Raw genomic sequence first — 9,398 nt, forward strand, 5'->3', positions numbered from 1 at the left:
GTATACACGGCACTGATTAGTAATAGATGCAGAGCCATCAGAATACAGATAATATATACAACCGTCCCTATACATGCTGAAAGACTCTGCACACAATGAGAACCACACGTCAGCCAGACACTCTTATCACACACTACTCTCTTATCACACACAATATCTAACCACCAGCATGGAAGAACATCCAGTGCATCCTCTCCGCCACATGACACAATCCACACTATCATTACCAGACCGGGAGGTCCACCCAGAAAACACAATATCCCACCCTTCCGACATCCGCACATTGCTCAGCTAAGCCACGAACACCCACACATGTCCTACACAGTGGTGCACCCAACATCACAATACTGCCTCCTGTCACAGCACACAAACAATGGCAGGAATGAAAGACACAGATCTGCCACAACCATGGAATCGGAGCGCCGCCTGTCATGAGCCAAAAGTGCATCCTGACGTGACAAATCGGATAATACCGCAGGCATCCAATTACGATAATCACTATCAACGAACCTGCCGCCCCCCCCCCCAATACACCTTTCCCTACAACAATGTGTATCTGAACCTACGCTATATCGTACCTTAACCTAACCTATATCGTACCTTAACCTAACCTATATCGTACCTTAACCTAACCTATATCGTACCTTAACCTAACCTATATCGTACCTTAACCTAACCTATATCGTACCTTAACCTAACCTATATCGTACCTTAACCTAACCTATATCGTACCTTAACCTAACCTATATCGTACCTTAACCTAACCTATATCGTGCCTTAACCTAACCTATATCGTGCCTTAACCTAACCTATATCGTGCCTTAACCTAACCTATATCGTGCCTTAACCTAACCTATATCGTGCCTTAACCTAACCTATATCGTGCCTTAACCTAACCTATATCGTGCCTTAACCTAACCTATATCGTGCCTTAACCTAACCTATATCGTGCCTTAACCTAACCTAATTTGTGCCTTAACCTAACCTAATTTGTGCCTTAACCTAACCTAATTTGTGCCTTAACCTAACCTAATTTGTGCCTTAACCTAACCTAATTTGTGCCTTAACCTAACCTAATTTGTGCCTTAACCTAACCTAATTTGTGCCGTAACCTAACCTAATTTGTGCCGTAACGTAACCCATGTTGTGCCGTAACGTAACCCATGTTGTGCCGTAACGTAACCCATGTTGTGCCGTAACGTAACCCATGTTGTGCCGTAACGTAACCCATGTTGTGCCGTAACGTAACCCATGTTGTGCCGTAACCTAACCCATGTTGTGCCTTAACCTAACCCATGTTGTGCCTTAACCTAACCCATGTTGTGCCTTAACCTAACCCATGTTGTGCCTTAACCTAACCCACGTTGTGCCTTAACCTAACCTACGTTGTGCCTTAACCTAACCCATGTTGTGCCTTAACCTAACCCATGTTGTGCCTTAACCTAACCCATGTTGTGCCTTAACCTAACCCATGTTGTGCCTTAACCTAACCCATGTTGTGCCTTAACCTAACCCATGTTGTGCCTTAACCTAACCCATGTTGTGCCTTAACCTAACCCATGGTGTGCCTTAACCTAACCCATGTTGTGCCTTAACCTAACCCAAGTTGTGCCTTAACCTAACCCACGTTGTGCCTTAACCTAACCCACGTTGTGCCTTAACCTAACCCACGTTGTGCCTTAACCTAACCCACGTTGTGCCTTAACCTAACCTACGTTGTGCCTTAACCTAACCCATGTTGTGCCTTAACCTAACCCATGTTGTGCCTTAACCTAACCCATGTTGTGCCTTAACCTAACCCATGTTGTGCCTTAACCTAACCCATGTTGTGCCTTAACCTAACCCATGGTGTGCCTTAACCTAACCCATGGTGTGCCTTAACCTAACCCATGGTGTGCCTTAACCTAACCCATGTTGTGCCTTAACCTAACCCATGTTGTGCCTTAACCTAACCCATGTTGTGCCTTAACCTAACCCATGTTGTGCCTTAACCTAACCCATGTTGTGCCTTAACCTAACCCATGTTGTGCCTTAACCTAACCCATGTTGTGCCTTAACCTAACCCATGTTGTGCCTTAACCTAACCCATGTTGTGCCTTAACCTAACCCATGTTGTGCCTTAACCTAACCCATGTTGTGCCTTAACCTAACCCATGTTGTGCCTTAACCTAACCCATGTTGTGCCTTAACCTAACCCATGTTGTGCCTTAACCTAACCCATGTTGTGCCTTAACCTAACCCATGTTGTGCCTTAACCTAACCCATGTTGTGCCTTAACCTAACCCATGTTGTGCCTTAACCTAACCCATGTTGTGCCTTAACCTAACCCATGTTGTGCCTTAACCTAACCCATGTTGTGCCTTAACCTAACCCATGTTGTGCCTTAACCTAACCCATGTTGTGCCTTAACCTAACCCATGTTGTGCCTTAACCTAACCCATGTTGTGCCTTAACCTAACCCATGTTGTGCCTTAACCTAACCCATGTTGTGCCTTAACCTAACCCATGTTGTGCCTTAACCTAACCCATGTTGTGCCTTAACCTAACCCATGTTGTGCCTTAACCTAACCCATGTTGTGCCTTAACCTAACCCATGTTGTGCCTTAACCTAACCCATGTTGTGCCTTAACCTAACCCATGTTGTGCCTTAACCTAACCCATGTTGTGCCTTAACCTAACCCATGTTGTGCCTTAACCTAACCCATGTTGTGCCTTAACCTAACCCATGTTGTGCCTTAACGTAACCCATGTTGTGCCTTAACGTAACCCATGTTGTGCCTTAACCTAACCTATAATGTGCCTTAACCTAACCTAAAGTGCGCCGTAACCTAAACTATATTGCGCCTTAACCTGACGCACGTTGTCGCTGAACCTGCTCTGTAATTGTTATGCAACCCGTTAAAGTAGTGTAGTGTTGCCTAACCGCAACCCTCGCAATATAGTTCGCTACTCGCACTGCCCGGTCCCCTGTGTATCGCGTCATGTTAAACACCTTGCAGGTGTTGCTGACTTTCCACATGCTCCTGCTATACACTGTAGTGTGGATAGCAGCAGGACGTACATGCCCCCCCCCCTTCCCCCCTGCCTTCGCAAGCTGGTCGGTGAGAAGTTTGCATGTTCAATGCCCTTCGCATGCCGACGTACTCAGCCTACGTTGTGGTACGGCCTGTCACCTGTCCGCCGATGTACGCAAAACCCACAAACTGTACTGCACATTGCTCCGTATGTACTGAATGATACATCGTGGCCCATGTGACCGTATGACGACAGCGCCTAGCAACGGCGGACCATACAGTCCAAATATTGTGCACGCAGCTACGTGTCGTCTCCCTATAAGAGCTGGATTGCAGTGTGGTACGCCATACAGACGTGTGGGAGGAACGGACGCCCTGGATGGCGATCAGCATGAGCAGTCTGTTGATGTAGTGGAGCGTGTATTCGGACGTAGTCGTCTCTTCTCACACACCGTGATAGCATGTTGCACCGCGTTCCACATCTGCGACATGCTGCAGAGGCGGGCTGACAGTCGTTCGCGCAATGGACACCGCATACGTACGGGGTCTACCTTCCACGTGTTCTCTAGGCGTGCACATGTTGTTGCGTCTATGTGGGCAGACGTAGTGTGTTGTGACACCTGACACAGGCATGCAATACTCGTTGCAAATGGCGATGGACGTGTACGTTTGCTGGTGACGTTACGCAAATGAACAACCGGTAACCCGTTGTGGTGCGGTTGTTCTCGCTAGAGGTGAATCAGTGTTGGCGACGATCGGTCGAGCTATTAACCGGTTGTTTCAGGGATACCCACCATGCCCACGAACGTGAAAGGGGACCCACCATGCCCACGAACGTGAAAGGGGGATCTGGGTGTGAGGCGATACGCGGCGGTGGCTGGGTGGGACCGTCCCCGGCCGGTGAGGGGGGGCCGCCCGGCGTGCTGGCAGCGCGGTGCGTGGGCGCACGCGCTACAGCCGGCTGGTGGGGGCGGCCGGTGGCAGGCGCGCCGGCCGACGGACGCGGCAGGCGGCGCAGCTGCGCGCCGGCGCCCCCTGCTCGCGGCGCCTTGCGGCCAAAGTAGGTCCTCGCGGGCCCGGTGCGAAGCGCGGTGGCCATCTGCAGTGTGCTGGTCCGATTGAGGACTTTGTGCGCTGAGGATGCGCCGCCGCCCGGCGCTCGGCGCCGCGACGCCGTCTGCTGCTCGGTCGCCCCAGCGGTTCTCGCAGGTGGTTTGTATCGCAGCTGTGCGGACGTGTTGGCGCGTGCGCTGTGCTGGGAGAGTTCGCTTCGGCACCCAAGTAGGGCTTTTGTCCTTCTGTGGCGCTGGCGTTGGAGCTGCCGGTCACCGTAGGTGGCGCGTGTTGTCTCCCGCCGGCAATGCCACGACAGCACGCTCCCGGGCCTCTGTCGGCAGCGGCAAGCTCAGTTGGGAGCACGGGTGGTCGCACCTAAAGCGTCTACTCGCCTAACTCCGGGCGATTGCGCCTCTCTCGAACCCGACCAAGTACTTAGGACGGCGCTGCGCGCCGCCGGGACCTGAGAGGGTTTCGAGGTGTGTTGTGCAGGGGAGCTCAGCCTCCTCCTGTTTGCAGAATAATTGAGCGGACGCTTGCGTGTTCGCGCGGGCCCCCGGGACACACTCCCGGGCGGCCGGCTGCTCAGCTCTAGTTGACGCAGCTCCCTGGTTGATCCTGCCAGTAGTCATATGCTTGTCTCAAAGATTAAGCCATGCATGTCTCAGTACAAGCCGCATTAAGGTGAAACCGCGAATGGCTCATTAAATCAGTTATGGTTCCTTAGATCGTACCCACGTTACTTGGATAACTGTGGTAATTCTAGAGCTAATACATGCAAACAGAGTCCCGACCAGAGATGGAAGGGACGCTTTTATTAGATCAAAACCAATCGGTCGGCTCGTCCGGTCCGTTTGCCTTGGTGACTCTGAATAACTTAGGGCTGATCGCACGGTCCTCGTACCGGCGACGCATCTTTCAAATGTCTGCCTTATCAACTGTCGATGGTAGGTTCTGCGCCTACCATGGTTGTAACGGGTAACGGGGAATCAGGGTTCGATTCCGGAGAGGGAGCCTGAGAAACGGCTACCACATCCAAGGAAGGCAGCAGGCGCGCAAATTACCCACTCCCGGCACGGGGAGGTAGTGACGAAAAATAACGATACGGGACTCATCCGAGGCCCCGTAATCGGAATGAGTACACTTTAAATCCTTTAACGAGTATCTATTGGAGGGCAAGTCTGGTGCCAGCAGCCGCGGTAATTCCAGCTCCAATAGCGTATATTAAAGTTGTTGCGGTTAAAAAGCTCGTAGTTGGATTTGTGTCCCACGCTGTTGGTTCACCGCCCGTCGGTGTTTAACTGGCATGTATCGTGGGACGTCCTGCCGGTGGGGCGAGCCGAAGGCGTGCGACCGCCTCGTGCGTGCTCGTGCGTCCCGAGGCGGACCCCGTTGAAATCCTACCAGGGTGCTCTTTATTGAGTGTCTCGGTGGGCCGGCACGTTTACTTTGAACAAATTAGAGTGCTTAAAGCAGGCAAGCCCGCCTGAATACTGTGTGCATGGAATAATGGAATAGGACCTCGGTTCTATTTTGTTGGTTTTCGGAACCCGAGGTAATGATTAATAGGGACAGGCGGGGGCATTCGTATTGCGACGTTAGAGGTGAAATTCTTGGATCGTCGCAAGACGAACAGAAGCGAAAGCATTTGCCAAGTATGTTTTCATTAATCAAGAACGAAAGTTAGAGGTTCGAAGGCGATCAGATACCGCCCTAGTTCTAACCATAAACGATGCCAGCCAGCGATCCGCCGCAGTTCCTCCGATGACTCGGCGGGCAGCCTCCGGGAAACCAAAGCTTTTGGGTTCCGGGGGAAGTATGGTTGCAAAGCTGAAACTTAAAGGAATTGACGGAAGGGCACCACCAGGAGTGGAGCCTGCGGCTTAATTTGACTCAACACGGGAAACCTCACCAGGCCCGGACACCGGAAGGATTGACAGATTGATAGCTCTTTCTTGATTCGGTGGGTGGTGGTGCATGGCCGTTCTTAGTTGGTGGAGCGATTTGTCTGGTTAATTCCGATAACGAACGAGACTCTAGCCTGCTAACTAGTCGCGTGACATCCTTCGTGCTGTCAGCGATTACTTTTCTTCTTAGAGGGACAGGCGGCTTCTAGCCGCACGAGATTGAGCAATAACAGGTCTGTGATGCCCTTAGATGTTCTGGGCCGCACGCGCGCTACACTGAAGGAATCAGCGTGTCTTCCTAGGCCGAAAGGTCGGGGTAACCCGCTGAACCTCCTTCGTGCTAGGGATTGGGGCTTGCAATTGTTCCCCATGAACGAGGAATTCCCAGTAAGCGCGAGTCATAAGCTCGCGTTGATTACGTCCCTGCCCTTTGTACACACCGCCCGTCGCTACTACCGATTGAATGATTTAGTGAGGTCTTCGGACTGGTACGCGGCATTGACTCTGTCGTTGCCGATGCTACCGGAAAGATGACCAAACTTGATCATTTAGAGGAAGTAAAAGTCGTAACAAGGTTTCCGTAGGTGAACCTGCGGAAGGATCATTACCGACTAGACTGCATGTCTTTCGATGTGCGTGTCGTGTCGCGCAACACGCTACCTGTACGGCTCGCAGTAGCTGTGCGCCGCGTGCGGAACCACGCGTTCGTCTCAAAACTAACGGCAATGTTGTGTGGTACGAGCGCTGAAGCGCTGGAGCGGCTGGCCTGCGGCACCTGGCGCCTGGCGCCGGTTTTGAATGACTTTCGCCCGAGTGCCTGTCCGCTCCGGTGTGGAGCCGTACGACGCCCATCGGCCGTGAGGCCGTTGGACACTGAACGCTGGAACAGGGGCCGCCACACGCCTCAGTCCCGCCTATGCAACTGTCTTGAAAGAGATAGTGGAAACTACGAAAAGATCACCCAGGACGGTGGATCACTCGGCTCGTGGGTCGATGAAGAACGCAGCAAATTGCGCGTCGACATGTGAACTGCAGGACACATGAACATCGACGTTTCGAACGCACATTGCGGTCCATGGATTCCGTTCCCGGGCCACGTCTGGCTGAGGGTCGGCTACGTATACTGAAGCGCGCGGCGTTTGCCCCGCTTCGCAGACCTGGGAGTGTCGTGGCCGCCTGTGGGGCCGGCCGCGTCTCCTTAAACGTGCGATGCGCGCCCGTCGCCTGGCGGTTCGCATACCGGTACTTACTCGGTAGCGTGCACAGCCGGCTGGCGGTGTGGCGTGCGACACCTCGTACAACGACCTCAGAGCAGGCGAGACTACCCGCTGAATTTAAGCATATTACTAAGCGGAGGAAAAGAAACTAACAAGGATTCCCCCAGTAGCGGCGAGCGAACAGGGAAGAGTCCAGCACCGAACCCCGCAGGCTGCCGCCTGTCGTGGCATGTGGTGTTTGGGAGGGTCCACTACCCCGACGCCTCGCGCCGAGCCCAAGTCCAACTTGAATGAGGCCACGGCCCGTAGAGGGTGCCAGGCCCGTAGCGGCCGGTGCGAGCGTCGGCGGGACCTCTCCTTCGAGTCGGGTTGCTTGAGAGTGCAGCTCCAAGTGGGTGGTAAACTCCATCTGAGACTAAATATGACCACGAGACCGATAGCGAACAAGTACCGTGAGGGAAAGTTGAAAAGAACTTTGAAGAGAGAGTTCAAAAGTACGTGAAACCGTTCTGGGGTAAACGTGAGAAGTCCGAAAGGTCGAACGGGTGAGATTCACGCCCATCCGGCCACTGGCCTCCGCCCTCGGCAGATGGGGCCGGCCGCCCGCGCGGAGCAATCCGCGGCGGGGTCGTGTCCGGTTGCCTTTCCACTCGCCGCGGGGTGGGGCCGTTCCGGTGTGCGGTGGGCCGCACTTCTCCCCTAGTAGGACGTCGCGACCCGCTGGGTGCCGGCCTACGGCCCGGGTGCGCAGCCTGTCCTTCCGCGGGCCTCGGTTCGCGTCTGTTGGGCAGAGCCCCGGTGTCCTGGCTGGCTGCCCGGCGGTATATCTGGAGGAGTCGATTCGCCCCTTTGGGCGCTCGGGCTCCCGGCAAGCGCGCGCGGTTCTTCCCGGATGACGGACCTACCTGGCCCGGCCCCGGACCCGCGCCGCTGTTGGCTCGGGATGCTCTCGGGCGGAATAATCGCTCCCGTCAGCGGCGCTTCAGCTTTGGACAATTTCACGACCCGTCTTGAAACACGGACCAAGGAGTCTAACATGTGCGCGAGTCATTGGGCTGTACGAAACCTAAAGGCGTAATGAAAGTGAAGGTCTCGCCTTGCGCGGGCCGAGGGAGGATGGGGCTTCCCCGCCCTTCACGGGGCGGCGGCCTCCGCACTCCCGGGGCGTCTCGTCCTCATTGCGAGGTGAGGCGCACCTAGAGCGTACACGTTGGGACCCGAAAGATGGTGAACTATGCCTGGCCAGGACGAAGTCAGGGGAAACCCTGATGGAGGTCCGTAGCGATTCTGACGTGCAAATCGATCGTCGGAGCTGGGTATAGGGGCGAAAGACTAATCGAACCATCTAGTAGCTGGTTCCCTCCGAAGTTTCCCTCAGGATAGCTGGTGCTCGTACGAGTCTCATCCGGTAAAGCGAATGATTAGAGGCCTTGGGGCCGAAACGACCTCAACCTATTCTCAAACTTTAAATGGGTGAGATCTCCGGCTTGCTTGATATGCTGAAGCCGCGAGCAAACGACTCGGATCGGAGTGCCAAGTGGGCCACTTTTGGTAAGCAGAACTGGCGCTGTGGGATGAACCAAACGCCGAGTTAAGGCGCCCGAATCGACGCTCATGGGAAACCATGAAAGGCGTTGGTTGCTTAAGACAGCAGGACGGTGGCCATGGAAGTCGGAATCCGCTAAGGAGTGTGTAACAACTCACCTGCCGAAGCAACTAGCCCTGAAAATGGATGGCGCTGAAGCGTCGTGCCTATACTCGGCCGTCAGTCTGGCAGTCATGGCCGGTCCTTGCGGCCGGCCGCGAAGCCCTGACGAGTAGGAGGGTCGCGGCGGTGGGCGCAGAAGGGTCTGGGCGTGAGCCTGCCTGGAGCCGCCGTCGGTGCAGATCTTGGTGGTAGTAGCAAATACTCCAGCGAGGCCCTGGAGGGCTGACGCGGAGAAGGGTTTCGTGTGAACAGCCGTTGCACACGAGTCAGTCGATCCTAAGCCCTAGGAGAAATCCGATGTTGATGGGGGCCGTCATAGCATGATGCACTTTGTGCTGGCCCCCGTTGGGCGAAAGGGAATCCGGTTCCTATTCCGGAACCCGGCAGCGGAACCGATACAAGTCGGGCCCCTCTTTTAGAGATGCTCGTCGGGGTAACCCAAAAGGACCCGGAGACGCCGTCGGGAGATCGGGGAAGAGTTTTCTTTTCTGCATGA

At 54.3% G+C, this 9,398-nt stretch overlaps 2 non-coding genes across 2 annotated transcripts; both read left to right on the forward strand.

The window, feature by feature from the left end:
- The first annotated feature begins 4,675 nt into the window (after nucleotides 1-4,675).
- LOC126449092 (small subunit ribosomal RNA) lies at nucleotides 4,676-6,584 on the forward strand. Its single transcript, XR_007584323.1, has one exon. It is a non-coding gene; the product is annotated as a small subunit ribosomal RNA (ribosomal RNA).
- Nucleotides 6,585-6,935: 351 nt separating this feature from the next.
- Nucleotides 6,936-7,090, forward strand: LOC126449100 (5.8S ribosomal RNA). Its single transcript, XR_007584329.1, has one exon. It is a non-coding gene; the product is annotated as a 5.8S ribosomal RNA (ribosomal RNA).
- The last annotated feature ends 2,308 nt before the right edge of the window (nucleotides 7,091-9,398 follow it).

Source organism: Schistocerca serialis, unplaced genomic scaffold (assembly GCF_023864345.2).
Source record: "Schistocerca serialis cubense isolate TAMUIC-IGC-003099 unplaced genomic scaffold, iqSchSeri2.2 HiC_scaffold_648, whole genome shotgun sequence".
Lineage (NCBI taxonomy): Eukaryota > Metazoa > Arthropoda > Insecta > Orthoptera > Acrididae > Schistocerca > Schistocerca serialis.